This window comes from Lontra canadensis, unplaced genomic scaffold (assembly GCF_010015895.1).
Source record: "Lontra canadensis isolate GAN:19392208 unplaced genomic scaffold, GSC_riverotter_1.0 scaffold104, whole genome shotgun sequence".
NCBI lineage: Eukaryota > Metazoa > Chordata > Mammalia > Carnivora > Mustelidae > Lontra > Lontra canadensis.
Window position 1 is genome coordinate 2,703,486 of NW_022631098.1, and position 23,735 is coordinate 2,727,220.

The window sequence follows — 23,735 nt, forward strand, 5'->3', positions numbered from 1 at the left end:
AAAAATCCTCTGTTTGTTTTTTTCAGAAAATACTCTCTTGGCATTTGTGTTCGTCAACTCAGTTGCTATAACAAAATACCACGGACTGGGTAGCTTAAACAACAGAAATTTATTTTCTTGTGGTTCTGGAAGCTACAAGTATAAATAAGACCAGGGCACACTCAGCATTGGTTTCTGGTGAGGCCTCTCTTCCAGGCTTGATCACTGCGTCATCCCATGACCTTCCATCTGTTAGGGGAGAGAGATCCACTTCATATAAGGACACTATCCCTATTAGATTAGAGTGCTACCCCTATAACCCCTATTTAAACTTAATTACCTCATTAAAGGCCCTAGCTCCAAATGCAGTCACACTGGGCATTGGGGCTTATGAAATGAAGGGGGTGGGGGTCACAATTTATTTTTATCCATAACAGTGTTGCATTAAGCGTTGGGTATATGAACATTAATTAGACCTCATCTTAATTTTCTAGAGGCTCATTCTCTAGTCTAGAAGCCCAAGGTTTAAACAGATTACTAGAGCATAATCCAGTGAGTGTAATAGCAGATACCTTCAACTGACAGCATCATTTTAGCTGGATAATGAAGACATTGTAGCTTTTGTTGAGCAAGGAAAATAAAGGCATTCTGGGAAAAGGAAGTAACATCACACTCCAGAGCTGAGCTGTATTTAATAGTGAACACTGTAGAGTTTTAAACAAGAAAGTGACATAATCTGTTTGGTATTTTAGAAAGATAGCCCTGGTCATCTGGCCCAGACTCCAGACAGATGTATAACTTCTGATGCTTTAAGCACTTAATCCAAGCTATTCTCAGGTGGTACATTTAACTATATTTCTGAGAAGTGCTTTATTCTACCATGCTATTTTGGAGTCTTTTCTGATACTGACCTTGAATATTCCTTATGCAGCTTAAAGCATTTTTACATTGTTTTCTTTGACCTGAAAAAAAAAAAAACACAACAACTTTATTTTTATCAGTAACCACTATATAGATAGACTCTAATGCACCTTTTTGCTTTCTCTGCACTAAGCCATATGTTTTGGTATTTAAAACTTCCCCTTAATCATTTTTGAAGTGCTCTTTAAACTCTCACTTTCTCTGCATTGTGAGCATAAAATTTTACAGCATCAAAAAAAGGTTCAGTATTTTTATCCTGTAGAAAGCTCTGTGAATAGTCAAACTGGTAGCTAACTGGGATTTCTCCTCTCCTAGAAGATGAGAGAGGCTGTTAGATTTCAAAAATGCTTTCCATGCGGAAATTTTTTTCAATATCAATTTGGTAATGTGGAAAGCTCAGATGTGAATTAAAGATGAGTTCGCACAATATGGTTATAATGGCAAGCCTGATATTTGAGGTAAAACAATCGGGGAAAATGTACCTTATACAACAAGGTTAAAGGAATTAAGAGTGTCTCGCCTAGAGGAGAAAAGACTTTGAGAAAATTTTAAAACTATCAGAAAAATATATATGTAATTATATTTTTCAGATGATCATAGTAGATTCCGTTTTCATTTAGGACAGGACAAAAATGTGTTGTCAGAAGGCATTCAGCTTACCACAGGAACTGTGGGGTCTCTGGGAATTTCACGGAAAGAGGATCAGGCATCTTTTCTGGGGAGAGGTTGAATAGATGCCTTCTTAAGTGCCCTTTAGATTCTCTGCTGATGTGAGATTTTAATCTACTGTGGCTGTTACAGAGTCAGAATTCATATTCTGGGTAAGGTCTGTGCTTGATGGAAAGAAGGGTGGTTATGTTGGTCAGAGACCAGAACTATTAATAATTAGCTCTTTGCTGCAACTTTTTGTTTCTGCTTATTAGGCAGGGTCATTTATCAGTGACCAATTAGTTTAAATATTGTCTTTCTTTTACTAGGAATTACAAACAGGTTAGAATCACCAACAAACCATTGTTTTTAACACCTGCCTGTTAGAAACAAGGAGGCTGTGCCTTACTTTCAGGTGTAGAGAACATGCATTAATTTTACTCCTAAGGGATTGATAAAAACCATCCCATGCTTTCTTCTTTAAGTATATTCAGTATCTCCTTTCCATTCTTCTTTTCCATGCCATCCACTCCGGCTTAAGATTTCTGTTGCATTAAACCACACTGCTCCAAAAGTTTTCTAAATGACTCCAAAGTCTTAGAATTATTTTCTAGGGGCCTGTAGTTTTCATACAGTGTAATGGAAATGAAGCCTTTTGGAATGGTGCAACCCAGGGTAGCCTTGTGATACCCCCTTCACCAGTCTTACATAGTTCTGTACAATTAATCCTTCCAAAATGTTTTTTTTTTCACTGTGTTAGTCTGTTGTTTAAGAATCTTCATATTTCTCCTTTGCTTATTAGCTAAAATCAGAGCTTCTATTTGGAAATCTAGCTGCCTGCCTCATAGATTATTTTCACTTTATTTTGTGCCCCCCCCCCCCACTTCCTAATATGAGGACTACTCATCTTCTTCAACATTTCAGATTCTGAACTTCATTCCCAAAGACATTCCTGGTCTATAAGGAACATGGTTCACAAATACCCGCTCCCATTTTAAATATGGTGAGGCAAGGTATAGAGAAAGGATACTAGATTGTGTGGGTCAGGGGCTCGCCACACCATCCCATTTAATCCTCTTTCTCAGTGTATGACATCCTAGTGGCCATACCATTTTGTCAGAAGAAATAGCTTCAGAGAGATCAAATCATTTAGCTGAAGTTATACACCTCTTAGAGTTGGTATTTGAATGTGGGTTTACCTAATTCTAGAACTTTTTGTATTTGGTTATCATTCTGCCCTTTCTGTATTTGTTTATGTCTAGCAACAGGTCAGGTTATATTGTCTTTGGTTTTACTTAGGTTATGACAAAATGTGGCCTAGAGCAGCCCCCAAACAGAAAGCTTCCTGCTTTCTCACATAGGCTCCTGGGGACATTTCTTTCCTGTGTCTATCTCACTGCAGGGTTATAGTTGGAATAATGTTAACCCTTACAGTTCACCAAGATAAAGTAGTCATTGTGATAATAAATGATGTATGTCAGATAACTAAATCTCTGTCCTCCCAAATGTTGTTTTATCTTGTGGTAGACTATCGTTGAAGAGCAAACCATAAGGACTCACCAACAAGTGGACAAATTGTCAGATCTAAAACTAAACTGTTTTTATTCACTCTATTTCCTGGTAGAGGACTGAACACCATGAGCGTTGTTAACTATGAAGTAATCATGGTTTGTGGGGGAGAAAGAGAACTGAAAGCATCCTATCCTCTCTCAGCTAGATGAAATAATCAGGCCAAATTACTCAAGAATTCTCTGAAGTCAGTTTCTTGTTTTTCTTTATTATCTTCCATGAAGTAGAGTATGCTCAAACTCTGCCCCCTCTTGTTCTATAAAATCTGGGAGTAGGTAGAAATGGTTCCATTTTTGTGTGCGCTAATTTTATTTTTTTTAAGACTTTATTTATATATTTGACAGACAGAGATCACAAGCAGGCAGAGAGGCAGAGAGAGGCGGGGAAGCAGTCTCCCCGCTGAGCAGAGAGCCCGATGCGGGGCTCGATCCCAGGGCCCTGGGATCATGACACGAGCCAAAGGCAAAGGCTTTAACCCACCGAGCCACCCAGGCACCCCAAGTGTGTGCTAATTTTATTTATTTATTTATTTATTTAATTTTTTTTTTTTAAAGATTTTATTTATTTATTTGACAGACAGAGATCACAAGTAGGCAGAGCAACAGGCAGAGAGAGAGGGGGAAGCAGGCTCCCTGCTGAGCAGAGAGCCCGATGTGGGGCTCGATCCCAGGACCCTGGGATCATGACCTGAGCTGAAGGCAGAGGCTTAACCCACTGAGCCACCCAGGCGCCCCAGTGTGTGCTAATTTTAAAAGAGGATTCTCAACCATTCTGATGTCATGCGTTCCATTCATGTGGTAATTCTGCATCTCCTCCAGGATTAGGGCAAGTGCCTAGTGGTCTGCGGGAATCAGGGCGAAGCAAGGAGCTTGTGTGTAGCTCATTACCATTTCATGTCTTAGAATTACCAAAGTCTTAGAATTATTTTCTAGGGGCCTGTAGTTTTCATACAGTGTAATGGAAATGAAGCCTTTTGGAATGGTGCAACCCAGGGTAGCCTTGTGATACCCCCCTTCACCAGTCTTGCATAGTTCTGTACAATTAATCCTACCAAAATGTTTTTTTTTTCACTCCACATTACATTATGATGTAAGCAGTGAACCCTCAATTGTGTAGGTAAAAGGCAGTTTGAAACATGCTCTCAAGACATTATGTAGTTAGAGTGTAGAATTTGTTGCTTTTCATTGATGGGTGGGAGGTCAGATTTTTGTTTCCTGTGTCTCTTTAACTTTGGTTTCCATTTCTCTTAGTATTTTAGGAAATTGAAGAAAATGATATTTAGTTAATGTGGTACAGAGGTATTCTAATAAAGGATTTGGAACAGTAGACTGGAATTAGGACACTATGCTTGTTGCTTGTTCTGAGCCAGTGACATGACCTTGAACAAATAATTTAAAATCTGGGTCTTCAGCATTTCCTCATTTATTTTTAAAATGTTGCTCTCCTATGTAAACTTCTATGATTCAGTCATGGCTTTGCTTTCATTTTTCATTTGCATTCATTTTTCTTTTTTGCTCCTACCTATTAAAATAATGATCCTTAAACATTCATTTTAAAAGAGTATGGGCGGATATTTATCTTCCTTCCTACCTTCCGTCCGTCCTTCTTTCCTTCCTTCTTTTTCTTCTTTTCTGACATGCTTTCTGTTTAAGAACACATTGTACTAGTTTCCATTAAAACTTGAGTTTTAGTATGTTAACTATACTGTAATTAAAATTAAAAACTTAATAAAAAAAGAAAAAAAAAGCTTGAATTGTGGCTCGCTCAGTAGGTTGCTAATTATGTTTGGTTGGTATACAAAACTGAAGATACCTTTTTACCCATATGGCTCATAAGAGCAGTAATCATACTGAAAGTCTTTATTTTCATAGTAACATTAATAATTATGATTCACAAGGCAATTAATACATTTTTTTTGGTCTTCAGACCAGTTTATAATGGAATGTACTTTCATATACAGTACATACCATTTTCTTCTTTACTTTCAGGGATACATAGACTGGGGTGGGGATGATACAATGCAAATGCTTTTGTAGTTTTGCATCTCTGTAGGAATATATGCAAGTCATACCACATTGAGGCTTTATTATAAGTGGTGCAGTCTGGAAGAGTGAACACCAATGTGTATTAGTGGGCTGTGACTGTGACCTTGTGGGAGGATTCCCACCCCCCAATTCTGTGACCTCCTCTGTGCTAGAAGGAGGTTGAACCAAATTATTTTTGGTAATAATTGTAATTGCTAACATTTCTTGAGTACCTGCACATATGTGCCACCTGCTGAGATAGATTCTGCTATCACCCTGCCCCATTTAAAGATAAACTAGGAGACACCTGGGTGGCTCAGTCAGTTAAGCGTCCAACTCTTGATTTCAGCTCAGGTCATGATCTCAGTGTCATGAGATCAAGCTCCACATTGGGCTTCTCGTTCATCGTGGAGTCTGCTTGTCCCTCTCCCTCAAGTATGTGCTCCTCCACCTGCTCTCTTGTCCTCTTTCTCTAAAATAAGTAAATGAGGGGCGCCTGGGTGGCTCAGTGGGTTAAGCCTCTGCCTTCAGCTTAGATCATGATCCCAGGGTTCTGGGATCAAGCCCCGTATCGGGCTCTCTGCTCAGCAGGGAGCCTGCTTCCCCCCTCTCTCTGCCTGTCTCTCTGCCTACTTGTGATCTCTCACTCTGTCAAATAAATAAATAAATAATTTTTTTAAAAAAATGAAATAAGTAAATAAACTCTTTAAAAAAAAAGGTAAAATGTAATCAAGATGACCTGTCCATTCCCTGCCTCTGAAACTCATGATTTGACCACTTTAGTACACCACCTCCCATTTTATGCAGTTTATGATCCTGTGACTTTCTAATACAGTAGTATCTATGTTAATGTTCAGAATCTCAAGATCCTGCCCGTATCAGCTGCTTCAGTATTCCTATGTAAATCTTTTACACCTCATGCTGTATCCCTGTGTATACTTCTGACACTTACCACTGTTTCTAAATAACTTTAAAGTACTCTGTACTTACATTCACAACACTCTAGAAAGAAGGTCGGGCAAGTGAGTATAATACAAATGAGAAGGGAGATTCGTCAGGTGGTGTTGAGGTGGTAAGCTGGCAGAACCAAACCTAGAACCCACTTCTTGGCTGTTCCTGCTTCAGAAGACTGTGCACTGACAATGATAGCTGTGAAAGGTTTGGGGAGACAAAAAAGAATAAAATCAGTTAAAGGCTCTATCAGATTACTACTGAGAAAATATTAGTAATTGTAGAGATTATATTATATAATATTCCCTCCTGTGCCTGTGCTTTTCCATCTGTTACCATGAATAGATTGTCCCAGCTTTTATCCAAGGCATGCCTCTTTACTTGGATGCTGGGTCCCATCCCTTCCTTTCTACTCGGGAGCTTTACTCTTGAATTTCCCTATGTCTCTTTTGTAACACCAACTTCTACCTTTTTGCCAGATCTTCTTCTTCTTCTTCTTCTTCTTCTTTTTTTTTTTTTTTAAGAGAGCATGAGTGGGGTGGGAGAGGGGCAGAGGGAGAAAGAATCCTAAGTAGGCTCTATGCCCAGTGTGGAGCCCAATGCAGGGCTCAGTCTCACCACCATAAGACCGTAACTTGATCCAAAATCAAGAGTTAGGTGGCTTAACTGACTGGGCTACCCAGGTTGCCCTACCAGATTATTCTTAGAAGCGGGCAGTCATATTATATCTCTCATCAGAAGCAGGGGAAAAACCCTTCCGAGATTCTGTATTCTCCCTTAGTTTTGTCACATTTATCAATTTCCCTTGATAGTAAAACTCCACAGAATTTTCTGTGCTTCTTTAACCACTTCCTCATCCCTCATCTCTTCAGGCTGGTTGCTTGGGATGTTATACATCCACTTCACCCAAATGTTTCATTTCCTCTCCCCAGCAACTTCCCTGTTGTCAAGCGGCCAGTTTCCAGTCCTCATTTTACTGGACCTCCCATCACCTGACCCAGTTGTTCATTCTTTCCTTCTTGAAACTTTTCTTTACTGAATTTTCAGAGTACCCAGGTCTGAAAATCTCCCTGGGAACCTCTCCATCTCTTTTGCTAACTTCTCTTCTACTTCTGCACTTCTAGTTGTTAGAAAGCTTCTGGACTCAGTCTTTGGACCTCTGCTCTGGCTTTACTCATCCCCAGATGATGTCCTCCCTCCTCAGCACACAGATAGCATCCTGTCATCCTGTGCTGATGATCGTAAATCTGTGTGCTTACCTCCAGCTCTCTCCTGAGTTACTGGGTCATACAATTAACTGCCTACTTAATTTTGCTTGGGCGGCTTTTCGGCATTTCAGATACATCATGGCTAAAACAAATTGTCCTTTTCAGGCTGAGTATCGTATTGTACTGGACTCACGCTTCTGTGTTGATATAAGATGATAAAATGCGTACATGATAAGATGACATGAGGTGAATGATGTAGGCACTGAGGTAGCGCTATGACTGACCTGACAACTCATTAGGAGGAGGATCATCTGCTTCTGGGACCACAGGTCACTCTAGAATACAGAACCACAGATGAGGGAGGAATGGTTGTAGGTAACTGTTGGAAAATAATCTATAACATGGAAACATTAGAAATGGAGTAACTGACTAGTTACTTACATGTGTTTTAGTTTTGGAAATGCACTTTAGCAAAGTTTTATATTCACAGAGAAGTGGAAGGTTAATTTCTTTTTTTGCCATTTTAAGCCTCTGCATGGAAACACTACCATATTATACATAGGCCTTATAGGTATCATGTAGTATATTGCTTTAACCAATACAAAAGTCAAGGCTATTAATCACCAAAGAACTAATTGATCTTTAGCATTTAAGTACTTATTTCCAAAAGGAAAAAGGTCAAACCAATTCTTAAAATCTTAGAGGTATTTTTTCCTCATATTTGTTTATATGTAGTGATTTAGTTGTTGGGCAAGGGTTGTTCTAATTTTTGTTTTGTTTTAGATTTATCATTGATTTTTCTCACCTAAGAAGAGCTCTTGGTAGTATAGTAAGTTTGTTAGTCTCAAAGTAGATAACTAGTGAAATCTCTCGATACACAGAATAAACTCATACTGAAATAACCTGAAAATCATAGTCTGCTAAAGACACTGTTTAGAAATAAATTAAAGATCCATCCCCCTGTTACTAAATTACTTTTTTTTTAAACTGTTTCAATCATTGGGAATGGATATTGCTTTGTTTGAGGTAGTGGTTTTTTTTTTTTTAACAATTTTTATTTTATTTGACAGAGAGAAATATCACAAGTAGGCAGAGAGGCAGGCAGAGAGAGGGGGAAGCAGGCTCCCTGCTGAGCAGAGAGCCCAATGCAGGGCTCGATCCCAGGACCCTGAGATCATGACCTGAGCCGAAGGCAAAGGCTTTAACCCACTGAGCCACCCAGGCGCCCCTGAGGTAGTGTTTTTAATGCTTATAAGCCTTATTTTTAAGATTAGATGACTCATGGATTTTAATAGCCCTGTCAGTCACTTCATAAACAAGTCTTTTCAGCAGAGGAATAATGATTAGAATGAAAATAAAGATACCAAACCGTTTATATTATAAGCACTGAACTGTAAAAATCATCTGTCTGTATGGAATGTCAAATTAGATTCAAATACAGGAAGACAATACTATCAAACTCTAATTTGATTTTATTGATAACATATCTGCAGACATCATGCATGGCTTCAAATTATCTTAAAATACTTCCATATTCAATATGCAATGCCTATAAAATATATAGGGCACCACTCTCTTAGCATTGTAGTTATGTTGGCCCAAGGGCCATTAAACTCTTTATTATTATTATTATTATACAAAAACCCAGTGATGATCTTAGTAGGTAAAAGATACTGCCTTCTGGTTTTAAAGTTCATATACCATTTTGCTTCCTATAGTCAAAGGTAGTTGCTACCATTACTGTGCCTTGACTATTTCTGTGTATCTTCTGTATGAGTGCACAGAAAGAGTCCTTTCTGAGGACACAGAAATTCCTGGAAGACTACAGCTGTCATGTTGACTAGGGTTTATGCTGTGAAATTGGTTTACTTTTGTAATTGGGTAAAGCTCACATAAACCAAAGCATTTTACCAGAGAAATTGGACATGTTGTACTGGTTGTAGACAAGAAATGGGACACAGATGTTAATATATCTGAGAAGATTTATCAAAGTCCACCTCCCATTTAAAAATTATTTTGAAGTTGACTTGGTAGCTTCTCTTGGTGTACCTCTCTGTGGTTGAAATCCAGTTTTCTGCAAGACCAAAGTACTGTGGTTGTAATAAGAACACAAAACTTGCAGTTAGAAGACCTGATTCCAGTCCAGAGCCTGCTCTTCACCAGTATCGTGGCCTTAGGACCTCTGACTCTTATTTGCCTTGCCTATAAAATAGAAATAAAGGCCCCCAAAGCAGAATAGTGTAAGAAGAGTCAACATAGGAAACATGCTGTTGTACTGATTGTACAGTCATTGGAATTCTTAGAAATACAATTTTTTCTTAATAATCGAGCCTCTTGCTGTGTTTCCAGGTTATCTTCCTCAGCTTTTATGATGATTACATAATATGTAGATGTCAAAATGATGGGAGATCAAGCTAAATCTGTATGACCCCATAACGCAAATTGCTTCTTTCACCAAAGAGTTCACTGAACCCAATTTTTACGTAATTGAAGAGTCTAGTTAGTTGTGTCGAATCATGGAAGTTTTAGGTTAATTATGACCTTGAAGTACTTTTAGCTTATAAAACTTAAAACCAGAACACAGCTGACCATAGAAAAGATGCTAAATTCTGTAACCACACTAGAATAGCTTGAATTATAGCCTGATACAAAGACACTTTGAAGTTTATTTATAGTAATAGGAATCAACTGTGTGTTCTTAGTGTTTGTTATTTTATTTTATTATTTACTGTTGCTATGAAACACGTAAACCAGATTTAAAGAACAAACTCATAATTTCAGCAGAACCAAAACTAAGAAAGAAAAACATGAGAAGGAGGGAATGTCTTAGGGTTTGGCTTGAATAGCCACATCATTGATATAAGTGGTTGTTCTGACGACACATTGAAACATTGTAAAATAAAGTCCAATCTGTAACATTACTGAGTCTTTAATAAATAGACATTTTCAAAATAAATAGGTTAAGGAGTAGCAATTATGTTTCTTTGTAATAGAGATTTCAAAACAGTAGATTCTAATTACTGAATCTCCTCTGAAAGAGAAAAATACGTGAAACTTGGCATGGGATCAGATTACAGAACAGACCAGTGGATGTTCGCTCTGTGAAGGCGTAAACATAGGACTGCCTTAGACGAAGTCCCTCCTTGAGAATTTCTCTGTTCTGAATATTTGGTAAATTTGCTATGTCTTCTGCAAGGGCAAATACAATGTGATAGAACTATCTGTAGGTAATCATCTGTAATCTGTAAGAATGAGAAAAGAATAAAGACTTACTATGGTAGCCCCCCTCCCCATTCTGCGCTTAGAAGAGAACACCCCTGTGAACAAGCCATCAGTTCGGAAAGAATTGATCCCAAACTGCAGCCTAGACAGACTTTGCCTTCTGCGTCCTGGTAGCCTGTTGGGGGTGACAGCTGGAGCCTGTGTAGGATCCACAGACAATATGTTGCAAGTGCCCTCCCCTGTTCCAGAGCTGGGTCTTCGTTCTTGGTATCTCTCATTGTCCCCGTGGCTCCGGTGGTGCCGGACATACCCTCACCAATTCCCACTTTTTTTTTTTTTTTAATTAAAAATTTTTTTTTACTGGCTTTACTGCTAGAAATGTTTTAAATGCCACTTTTTTTTTTTTTTAATGCCACTACCCTGTCTAAGAACCTGTATAAACCTCGTTTATGAAACTATTCTTCACCATCCTGGGTCCTCCATAACCTGATCTCCGCCTACATTCCCACCACAGGTTGGTTTACTTATGTAATTACACTGAATTCCATTCCACAAAGGGTGGAGGGATCCCAGGAGAACACTTACAGTGAAATGATGGGTAGATATGTTTAGAAGTGATGGCAGAACTATGGAAATACAGAAGGAAAGAGCGGAAGGTTGAGACTGGGGGGAAAAACTCAGATGTACCGGCCACATCTGCTGTAACAGAGGTTAAAGTTGAGTTCTGCACTGCTGTATGTCACTGCTCTGTCCCCTCCAGTGTGCATATGCTCTGGTATCAGCTTCTCTTACTATACTATGTTTGCTAGCACTTGTGCACACATGTGTGTATGTGTGTTTGCTCACCATCTTTCCATATACTGTGCATTATTCAGAGCTCATCTCAAGTCCATTTCCCACCTTCCCTGAGGTCTTCCATTTCAGTTCAAGCCTTTTCGGTACTTGCAGTTTGACTCCTATAGCAATGACACTCACTGCAGTAGTGGGAGCTTTTCATTACTCATCTTTTATGTGGTCAAAATTATATTTTAGGCTAAGGGTGCCTGGGTGGCTCAGTTGGGCATCTGCCTTCAGCTCAGGTCGTGATCTCGGGGTCCTGGGATCAAGTCCTGAGTCAGACTCTCTGCTTATCAGGGAGTCTGCTTCTCCCTCTCCCTCTGTGCTCTCTCTTGCTCTCTCTCTCAAGAAAATAAATAAAATCTTCGGAAAAAATTATGTTTTAAGCTATATTTAAGTATTCTGAGAGATTTTTATATATCTAAACTTGTGTATCAGTGACTTCCTTCATTTACATTATCACTCAGCAATGCCTATGCAACCACCATTTTTAAAGAATTTACTTTAACTAAAAAGATTCAACTCAATAATTGTCTTATACGTCATACTGCTAACTTGAAAATACATGTAGTTGCTATTAGAGTTAGCAAAAATGTGCACTGTAAAAAGGGTCTCTAAATTCATAGTAATTATCATCTCTGTGACTTATTTTATAAAACTCTAAGTTTGTACCTCTTCCCTTTATCTGCTTCACATATCCCCCCACCCCCCTATTCTCTGCGAACCACTTATTTGTTTTGTTTTAATAAGAGTCGTGTTTTTAGTTTGTGTTTTAGATACCGCATACGAGGCAAATTATATGGTATTTGTCTTTCTCTGAATGACTTATTTCACTTAACATAATATCTTCAAGATCCATCCATGTTGTCTCAAATGGCAAGACCATATTCTTTTTTATGCTCAAGTAATACTCTTGTATATTTATACGTATAGCACATATATAAAGAAGATAGATATCAATTCATAGTAAGTTTTGTTACTATATGTGGTCTCAAAGATGACAAAAGCACAGTGACTATCATTTGGGGATAAATGAGAATGGAGGGATCTACCCAATTCTTTTTTTTCTTTTAATTAATTGAAAAAAATTTTTTAGTTCAAAACCAGATTTTCAAAAAATTCCAATTCAATTAGCCAACATAAAGTAGTATATCCTTAGGTCTTGATGTAGTGTTCAGTGATTGATTAGTTGCATATAACACCCAGTGCTCATCACATCACATGCTCTCCTTAATGTCCATCGCCCGGTTACCCCCTCCCCCTCCCCCTCCTCCCTTTCCACAACCATCAGTTTGTTTCCTGGAGTCCAGAATCTCTCATGGTTTGTCTCCCTCTCTGATTGCTGCTCATTCACTTTTCACTCCCTTCCCCTATTATCCTCTGCTCCAGTTTTTTATATTGACATATGAGTGAAACCTTATGATAATTGTCATTCTATGCTTGACTTATTTTAAATAGCATAATCCCCTCCAGTTCCATCCATGTTGGTGTAAAGGACAGGTATTCATTCTTTCTGATGGCTGAGTAATATTCCATTGTATATATGAGCCATATCTTTATCCATTCGTCTGTTGAAGGACATCTTGGCTTCTTCCACAGTTTGGCTATTGTGAACATTGCTGCTATGAACATTGGGGTGCACATGCCCCTTCTTTTCACTACATTTGTATCTTCGGGGCAAATACCCAGTAGTGCAATTGCTGGGTTGTACAGTAGCTCTATTTTTAACTTCTTGAGGAACCTCCATACTGTTTTTCAGAGTGGCTCTACCAGCTTGCATTCCCACCAACAGTGTGAGAGGGTTCCCCTTTCTCCACATCCTCACCAACATTTGTTGTTCCCTGTCTTGTTAATTTTAGCCTTTCTGACTGGTATAAGGTGGTATCTCATTGTGGTTTTGATTTGTATTTTCTTGATGGCAAGTGATGAGCATTTTTTCATGTGTCTGTCAGCCATTTGTATGTCTTCTTTAGAGAAGTGTCTGATGATGTCTTCTGCCCATTTCTTGATGGATTATTTTTTGGCTGCAGAGTTGGAAAGTTCTTTATAGATCTTGGATACTAGCCCCCAGTTCTTTTTTTATGATCAAAGAAGTCCTTAGTTTTACAAGGCTGATAACTTTGGGCTCATAATTTATGAATTTATTATGAATATACAATTAATATAATCCGTGAATTTATTCCAGATTTGCTGAACAGGCCCTTCTCAAGCTAGCCCTTGCATACTTTATTAGGCCAGGATCTCACTATTCTCCCGTCCTTCATTGCACTGAAAGTGGCTGTTTTTCCTGCCCCTCTCTCTTTTTATTTGCTCTGTGAATTCTAACTCATCCTCAGGACAGATCTCTTTCTGTGAAGTCTTTATGGTCCTCTTAGATTCCTTTTGTATGTATATGTACACACTAATAAAGTAATTTACTATATAAATATCTTTCATCCACTAAACTGGCATATAGTAGATGATCACTAAATACTTGCTAAAGAACGAAAGGAAAAGATTATGTGCACATGAGAGTTACGTAAATTCGTACGGGACCTCTCTGATATAGTGATTGGTGAGGATTTATACTGATTTGAAGATTATTAACATCACTGATTTGGTAGTTCTCTATTGGTGAAAGACAGAGATGCTTGATTAAATTGTCTTTGTGGAAAAATTTTTCATTAATTTTGTGTTAAAATCCAAAGATTTGTCTTCTGTCTCTACCACTGACTATATCTAAATTCTTTAATTCTGTTTTCTTATCTGTAAAATGTGAAATTCTAACACATTTTCATCCATTTGTTGATTTGCTCATTAGACCAATATTTATGTTCTACATTTTTTTAACCTATAAATTTTAACCTTTAAATAATTATATTGGTTTTTCTATTCATATTCCCCAAACCTTTAGGAAAATGCACTGGAACATTTATTTTATCATTTTTCTGTTAGTAGCTTATTTACTTACCTTATTCTTCTGATAAACTGCACAAAATAAACTGTCTTTCAAATACATGGTCACTAGGGATTGTAGTCTCAATTCCTTATCTCTAAATAATTATACATGGGTATGTGGCTGAAATCTCAGCCTAGTACCTGAATGATACACAGAAATTGCTGTTTGTCAGTCCCGCATCAGGGCAGTATTGATTGCTAAATAGAATATTTAAGAGATTGATATGCAAGATTACCTATTTTTTTCCAAACAGAGAAAGTAATAGAAGATAAGAAATTTCATGCAAATTTATGCATTGGATGAGTTAGCTGTGATTTCCAGGTATTCATCTCCTCAAAATATGTTTCTCCTGTGTAAACAAAACATTTTCTTTGCTCTTGTCTTGCTGAATGGAAAATTGATTATCTTAATTGAATCTCTGTTCAAACTCACTTACAAATGACTGTGACAAACTGTTTCGAGAGAGAATAGGGAATTTCAGTTCTTGAAGGGATTTCACTGCACAGGTGAATTTTATGGAAATCGAATTTGGATATTAAAATCATGGATTAGTGACTTGATGTCTCAGTAAAAAAAAGAAAGCATGTAAATGAGATCATGGGAATAATACACCTTGACTGCACATGTCATGTTGTCACACAGGAGGTAATAGGTTGGTGCTGAGATGTTTTCTATCCAGCAGGGATAGTGAGAATTAGGTTATAGTAAAGCTGAAGTATCTTAATTCATTCTTACTGTCTTTAAGGTGAAGATGGTAAAGATGCAGGAAATTGATAGTAAGAGATTTTTAATCTTCTTATACATACATACACTTCAGATGGAGATTCTTTTGTAAAATTTAAGATGTATCTGTATAATTTAAAATGAGTTTTATCAGTCACTGTTCATGATTATAAGCCATTGCTTACTATGTGCTGTAGATCATGAGTTTTCTAATTTTAATTTGTAATTTATTTCAGCTGTACTTGAAAATAGAAGCCTAAAATGAATAGTGAAGCAGATTTAAGAAAATATTTTCATGGTTTATCTTAGAACTGGCTTGTTAATTTTTGTAAATAAAAATTTAATTCTTTTGTTGGCAAATTGTCATGGGAGAGGTGACAAAGTTAAGAGAATTCAAGATGCAGAATGCCTTAGAAAATGGTATTTTCCTCATTTAGGCATACTCTTTAGTATTAGTATTCTTTTATAAAATGCTTCACCACTTAAAAAAATTAAAACTTCTAGTAAAGTGACTTTTCAATTAAATACTTCACATGAAATATTAAGGGAACTTGGAGGCAATTTGGAATTCCTTTACATCTGAAGAATAGACTCTTCATTTACTATAAAGATTATTGAGTTCTTTCCTTCCTTCTTTCTTCCCTCCCTTCCTGCTTTTCCTTCTTCCCTCCCTCCTTTCCTTCTTTCCTTTTTCCCTCCCTTCCTTCCATACTTTCCTTCTTCCCTCCCTTCCTTCCTTCCTTTTCTGTGAAAATTTCCACCTATCTAGAAACTTTTTACAATATCGAATTTGTAGTTGGCATTTATGCTGTGTCCTATTTTGGATCATGACTATCTTGGGGATTTCAAAATAAGAAAAAGATGGAATTTTAGGTAGTTTGTAATTTAACTCTACCAAGGTTAGAAATACCTGCTTTGATTAATAGAAACAACTTTGAGTTGGCTAATTAGAAAGAATGCATAGAGGGACTGCTCTTAGAAATGCTTGAACAATAAAATTCACCATTTTATAAGGTATAAGAGTTTTCTGAAGCTGGTATAATACTTTTCAGAAACCTTTTCCAGAATATGAATATGTGTTATACTGAAATCTGTTTTTTGTTTTTTTTAATCCCATTGTGATGTACTGAAATTTTGTATGTTCTCCTTGGATTGTAAACTCAGGAGATCAGAAAACTTTTCTTTAGTCTCTTATTAAATGAGTTTTTCCCAAAATCAGAATGTTATTTCTTTCTTTTTTTTTTTTAAAGATTTTATTTATTTATTAGTTAGAGAGAGAGAGAGCATGAGCACAGGCAGACAGAGAGGCAGGCAGAGGCAGAGGGAGAAGCAGGCTCCCCGCTGAGCAAGGAGCCCGATGTGGGACTCGATCCCAGGACGCTGGGATCATGACCTGAGCCGAAGGCAGCCGCTTAACCAACTGAGCCACCCAGGCGTCCCCAGAATGTTATTTCTTACTGGATATTAAGGATTCACTGTTTTTCTTTTTGTTACATGTTATGTTATGTAGCAGCTGGTCTGTAATTTAGCTTTCAGACATAAAGGAATTATCTTTCTATATTTTAGTAACACATTAATATTGATTTTAACATACATCTTATAAAATTACCACAGTTTATGTCCTAACTTAGATTACTTTTTATAAGAAGGAAATAATAATTCAGCTTAATAATATTGTTATAGCACAGGAATATATCTCAGGCATATGTCAAAAAAGATTAGCATTTTAATCCAAAATCCAGTAGTTCTGAATAATAGGAAGTAGTTAAGGAAACATCTAAGTCCCATTTTAAGTGAAAATGCTCAGATACTATACATGCACAGGGCTTGTTATCCAGCTGTCTTTGTTTTGAAAAGTTCAGTAAAGGGGCGCCTGGGTGGCTCAGTGGGTTAAGCCGCTGCCTTCGGCTCGGGTCATGATCTCAGGGTCCTGGGATCGAGTCCCGCATTGGGCTCTCTGCTCAGCAGGGAGCCTGCTTCTCTCTCTCTCTCTGTGCCTGCCTCTGTGTCTACTTGTGATCTCTGTCAAATAAATAAAATATTAAAAAAAAAAAAAGTTCAGTAAAGCTTTTCCAGATAAAACAAAAGTTATCAGCCTGCTGCCCAGAATTCCAAGTTGTTTTTTTCTTCTTTTGTGGTTTGTAATAAACCGTTAGTGCCAAAAAGAAAGTTCTATCAATTTCCTCCTTGGAGCAGTCCTCCACTTACTGATCAGTTCTGGAAAGTTTGTATACATTCTGCCACCCTAGTGAGAGTTCCGAGGAAATGAGTCAGACCTTGAAGAGGCAGGTTAATTGAAAAGGACTTCAGTAAGAGATCCATTCTGCTGTGATTATATTCTGCTGTGTACAAATATCTCTTTGAGAGCTTTTGCTAATTTCAGATCATATACATAAGATAGCTGCTGCTAAGGAGAAGTATTATAAAGCAGTTCTTGCTGGTTGTTGATGCATTTTGAAGAGTTCTAGCCTGACCACTTGTACTCTTAAAAGGTGAAACAAATGAACAAAGATACTAGTGAGCCACAATTAAGAATCCCTGTAGCCCCATCCTGGTATCTGGAGCTAGTGATTTCTAGGGCAGTAGTCCCTCACATTTTTTCTTGCCAATGCATGTTTTTTTAACTCTTCTCCCTCTGGGTCCTATTTGGGAAGGAATTGGTTTAGGCCCATTTCCCGTGATGTGTTCTTGTGAGTGATGATAAATGTATGCATTGGTATCTGTCTAGCCATTTCTCTCTTGTCCTAAAATACTAACCTGTGCAGGTTTCAGAGTTGGAAGTTGTCTGATACGGAGGTGGAAAACCCAATCTACAGTTTATTGATAAAGCAATTATCATACGTGGTCTTTATCACAAGTGTCACTGAATTCTGTTTTGAAATCATACTGGTTCTATAACTGAGGCCTACTCAGGAGTTCAAGTCCATTCAGAATAGGAAGTCCATCTTGATGTCTTATCTCGGTTTCCTTTCTGCTGGGAAGGAAAGAATTTTATTGAGTGCCTACCTCTTTCCAAATACATTGTAGACATGTAATTTTTATATGAGAGTGGCATTGTCTGGCCTCAACTGGAAGATTGAAAGATCTAGGCTTAGTTCTGCCTAAGAACTAAGCAGAAAGATCTAGGCTTAGTTCTGCCGTTAACTTGTATTATGATTTTAGGGAATTTGCTTAAACTCGATAGGTCAGCATGTATTTGCTTGTACTTATATTTGTAATTTATAAAGTTGAGAATTTAGCTAATAATCTTTTTTTAAAAAGATTTATTTTAGGGGGGCAGAGGATGAGGAAAAGAGAATCTTGAGCAGACTCCCTATTGAGCACGGAGCCGGCCACAGGACATGATCCAGTGACCCTGAAGTCATGCATGACCTGAGCCAAAATCAAGAGACAGACATTCAATTGACTGGGTCACCCAGGCGCCCCTAATAACCTTTTTTAATTGTGATAAAATAGACTGTACAAAAATCTATGATTTTAGCCATTTTTAAGTGTACAGTAGTGTTGACTACCTACACATTGTCAGGAACTGATCTGTACGACTCTTTCATTTTGCTAAACTGCGGTAGGATACCCATTGGACAATGACTTTTCTTTTCCTTCTTCTCCCATCCCCTGGCATCCACCATTCAATTTTCTGACTTGAAGAGTCAGAAGATTTTGATGCATATAAGTGGACTCATATAGTATTTGCCTTTGTGACTGACTTTTTTCATTTAGCATAATGTCCTCAAGGTTAATATGTGTTGTAGCATGTGTCAGGATGTCCTTCCTAAGTTATTAAGCCTGGATTGTATTCCATTGTATGTTTATACCACATTTTGTTGATGCATTGATCTGTCAGTGGACATCTATGTTGGTTCTACCTCTTGGCTATTGTGAATGATGCTGCAGTGAACATGGAGGTCCAAATATTTCTTTGAGACCCTTCTAATCTTTAACTTGCCATTCTGATGCTGAAAGGCAGTGATTCCATTGTGTTTTGTTCTCATCCTAACCGCTGCCCTACCTGTAATGACCTATGATAATAAAGAACTGGAGAAGCTCAAAATAATGAAAAGTTCCAATAGTATTTTTTGTTTTTTAGGAATTTTTTTTTTTTTTAGTATAACCATCCATATAACAGCATTACATTACAATATGCATACAGAATGCAAAAATGCAGAATAGAGATACTAAGGTATTCATAAACTAGTGTCAGTAATGGGGCACAGTATATGAGCTTGCATATGATTTGTATGCCATGTAAACCTAAAAATACCATAGCAACTTTATTACCCTGTACTGATGGTAGATGGCAAGTTGTTTAAATAGTGCATATTCTCACAGATGGAATATCACCAGTAACATGTCATTGTATAAGAAAATTGAGGAAAACCCCAAAATGCGCAAACATATATCATCTCTGTATAATTAATGAACAAACTCAGTTGATCATGATAATACTAAAGAAACTAGATTTCATAATTGAAGAAAAATAATAATTGAAAATTTTACTCAAACTAAGACGAGGGATAAATCTGTGATAATCAAGTGACCCTTAATTTTTGAATACCAGATTTTACTAATCCCTAGTAATTTGGCTACATAGTTTCCCAGTAAATAACCTTTAGAGCTATATGAAAAAAAAATACAGGGAATTATTAATCATTCCTTTAAAGAACAGCAAAGAGATCTTGTGTTTTTTAATGAGTTTACAACCCATCTTGGCTTCCTAGTAGACCATGGACCACAACTCTAGGACAGTGGTTCTCCACGTACATGGGCCCATCAGAGTTTGGCTCTTCAGTTCTCATTCCTGCACACAATTCACCTTCCCTCACAACATGTACAGTGTGAAAGCAGTGCTGACCAATAGAAAGTTGAGGAGAGTCTCTGGGAAGTGAACTGAAAAATACATTACTTGCTGCACGAGAGGGATGAGAGTCACGGAGTGAGGTCACCCAGTGCCTATGTCAGTCACATGTTCGGCGGGAAAATCAGAAACTTGCCCTCATGAGCACCCTCATGAGCATTCAAGCAAATACAGTCATGGCAGTTGTTCCATGTAAACCCATCCCAGTGCCAAAGAGTGACGACCTCATCAACACAAATAATTCTGGGTATTTTGTAGAGGAAGCACATACCTCACACTGTGATACGTGACATAAAGTGTGAGGACTGGCTCCGTAGGAATAATCATACTTAATTGTGGGCATTTTTAGTGGTTTTTGTCTTTCCTTTTGTTTGTTTTTCTTAAATCATCCTGTCTGTAAGCAGGCCACCCAAAATTCCGGTGTTCCCAAATGTTCTTGAATACAGTGTTCTGAACTTTAGCTGTAAGCTGCTATCTTTGGGTACGTCCTTAATAACCTCTCTTTTATTCTCACTTTTCACCTGCCTTTGGTTAAGTTTCTGAACCTCACAGATGAACTGGTCTCTATTAGTCCTTTCTCTCCAGTTATTCTGGAACTACCTTTATTATTTTCTTTCCTCCTCTGTATCAGGTTACAAATTATTTGACTTTTCCAGTAGACATCTGTTACATTATTTGTTTGTAATCTTGGGCTAAAATTTATGACCCTTAGGTAGGTTATAAAACCAGTTACAGAGATCTCAGGAGTATACTGATTCCCAAACTTTGGCATTTCAAAACCAATAGAGAATGAGGGAAGGGAGCCTGGGTGGCTCACTCAGTTAAGCATCCAGCCCTTGATTTTGGCTCAGGTCATGATCTCAGGGTCATGGGATTGAGCCCCATGTTGGGCTCTGCGCTGGGTATGGAGCTTGCTTAAGATACTCTCTTCATCTCCCCTGCCCTTTTTTCTCTCCCCCTCTTTAAAAAAAATAGTAAAATAATATAATTAAAATACAATATAATAAAATATATAAAAATAATAAAAACTTAAAAAGAAAATGAGGGGTATCATAGCATTGCCACTATTGGTTACTTTTCCATTGGGCACACATAAAAGCACACAACCATAATTATCATTATTTCACAAAAGAAAATGCAAATTGGTAATTTAATATTAGAATAAAATGAAGTACTTGGGCAGTTTTGCTTCAACATAAAGACAACAATACTGAGAATTATTTTGTAATCCTAAACTTTACCTGGCTAAAAAATAGCTACCTAATACAGATATTTTTACCCCCTTAGTAGTCCAAAGACACATTAGCCCCGGATCCCAGGCCTGTCTACCTTCCTAGAATAATTTACATTCCTCGGCTTCCCTTCTGCCAAAACAACTACTTTGTGTCATTTATTGAGTGCCTGCATTGGCTAAGCTTGGTATAAGGTACTTTATACTTACTTCCTCATTATGATTACTTAATTATTAATACCATATTAATCCCCACATAGTAAAGCTTTGGTACAGTCAGGGCACATAGTGAGTGTGGATGACCCAAGATTTAACAGAAGTTGCCTGGTCACCACCACCACTGCCCCTGTACGTTCTTCCCACACAAGCCCGATCCCTTCCTCCCCCATTTGGTTGTTAATTGTCAGGGAGAATGCCTGGCTGAGGGGGTTCAGCGGGAGCTAAAAGTGGTCTTCTGCTTCGCAGGCCGTGCACTCTGGCAGGGGGCTGCATCTGCTTGAAGGACAGTGGGGAAGTACCTTGTTCTGGTTACTTTTCTAGGACTGACCTTTTACCTGCCTACACAGTTGATGGCCTTGTCTTTGCTGATGTTATGCCTTCACCTGAAATGGCCTTCTTCATGTCCTTTACATGTTCCATTCCTTATTTAGCCTGAGCATAACTTAAACGACGCTCTTCATAAAACTTTCCTTAACATCTGCCACCACCACTATCCCCTCCTAGTGCCAGAGCAGGCCTTCCGTTTGTTGGCTGAGCTTCTGTAGCATTTCAATTACAGATTCTCCTGCAGGACATGTATCCTTTCTTCCTTTGTATTAGAATTACCTGTATTTGTGCTTTTCAGATATTTGTGCTGACTGGCCTACCTTTTCCCTTGTTTATAATTCAGATAAAGACCATAGAAGAAAAATTCCTTATAGAGAAGTTACTTATTAGCAAATAAAATATTTAAGAGTGCAGCATATGGTTATGAGCTTCTCATTTATTCAGAGCAAAGGGATGTGCTTTTTAAAGTATTTTAGATATATTTCAACACAACCCCAGAATATTCACAAAATTGAAAAAATAGGGTAAAATATTTCATGAGGTCTGTGTAGGGACATATATATTGCTTACAGTTTTAACCTTGGAAAGACTATGACGAAGAATTGTCTACAAATATAGAAGCTGAAATTTAAAACCTCTGAATGTCTTCTAATACATATCTTAAGGGGAAATATATATTGGTCGTCTCACTTGGTCCAGGAATCTAGGACCACAGTTAACTTCTACATTATATTTTTGTAACAAATATTTTCTCAGTGCTTACTGTGTGCAAAGTGCTCATGATAAGGGGCTTTGAGTGTTACAAAGAGAAATACAAAGGTTACTGCTCCTAAAGTATCTCCAGATTAATAGGGTCAATAATGTAGGGACGCGTGTGTGTGTGTGTGTGTGTGTGTGTGTGTGTGTGTAGTGGTGTTCTCCCTTATCCACTGGCAGTATGTTCCAAGACCACCCATGGATACCTGAAACTGTGGATAGTACCAAACCCTACATATACTATTTTTTCTTATATATACCTGTGATCAAGCTTAATTTATAAATAGTCACAATAAAATATTAATAACAATAAAGTAGAACATTTCCAACATTATATTATGGTAGAAGTTAAGGCTTATTACACTGGACTCACCCTTATTCTTGTGATGATGTGAGATCACGGAATGCCTACGTGATGAAATGCAGTGAAAGGAATGACGTAGGCATTGTGACATAGCGCTAGGCTTCATGGACCTGACAGTGTGTCAGAAGGAGATCGTCTACTTCCAGCCCATCGTTTGCTGCAGGGAACTGAAACCGTGGATGAAGGCTACTGCATTTCATTTCTTTCATTAATGAGTGACATTTCATTGTATGGATATCCTACATTTTATTTATCCATTTATCATTTGTTAGAAAATTTGGGTTGTTCAGACTTTGGGGCTATTATGAATAATACTGCTACATACAGGTTTTGTTTGTGTGTAAGTTCTTGTGTGGAAACGTATTTCCATTTCTCTTGGGTGTATACCTAGGATTGGAATTATTTGCTAACTCTATTATTAACTTTGAAGAACCACCTATTTCCAAAGTAATGTCTTTTATCTCTCCTCCCCTCCCTTCCCCTTTAATCATTGGTGTTTAAAATACTGGCAGGAGGGAGCAAGAGAAAATGAGGAAGAAAACATTTTTATTGCATTTTTATTTATAATAATTATAATTTATTTATTTTATTTATAATAATAATAATATATTGCATTATTATTTATAAAACATTTTTATTGAAAAAACATATTTATTGTGGTTTTTTTTAATGGACAATTTATTTAAAACTAGCCCACTGGAAATGATCTGCTTTTATAAGGAGGCTGACTCTGAGAGCAGAGTGGTCTTAGCAGAGGCAACTGAGGCCCCGCTGTACACGATGCTAACAGAAGTTGGTTTGGGATGGGAATGTTTGTTCAGTGATACCAGAATTACCTGTTTCCCTAGAAGATATACCATCATGGTTTGTAACTTTTATATTTGTAGGGGATGTTTCACACACTGCTTAGCATTTTTGGCTTTTTGTATGTTCATGGTGAGTGAATTTTCACGTTCTACTGGA

The 23,735-nt window shown here is 37.5% G+C and overlaps 1 protein-coding gene and 1 long non-coding RNA gene across 5 annotated transcripts in view; one reads left to right on the top strand and one right to left on the bottom strand.

Moving 5' to 3' along the window:
* Window positions 1-23,735, top strand: part of DDX10 (DEAD-box helicase 10) — a 268,604-nt gene that overhangs the window by 191,098 nt on the left and 53,771 nt on the right. The window lies entirely within an intron of this gene.
* On the bottom strand, window positions 101-22,861 carry LOC116855611. 4 transcript variants are annotated; one of them, XR_004380396.1, is made up of 7 exons: window positions 22,782-22,861; window positions 17,862-17,991; window positions 7,585-7,635; window positions 6,132-6,290; window positions 5,085-5,219; window positions 891-941; window positions 101-228 (listed from the first exon to the last, which is right to left on the bottom strand). It is a non-coding gene; the product is annotated as an uncharacterized LOC116855611 (long non-coding RNA). The 4 variants fall into 4 exon arrangements; XR_004380397.1 differs by lacking the exon at window positions 5,085-5,219; XR_004380395.1 differs by lacking the exon at window positions 101-228 and having other exon boundaries at window positions 387-941.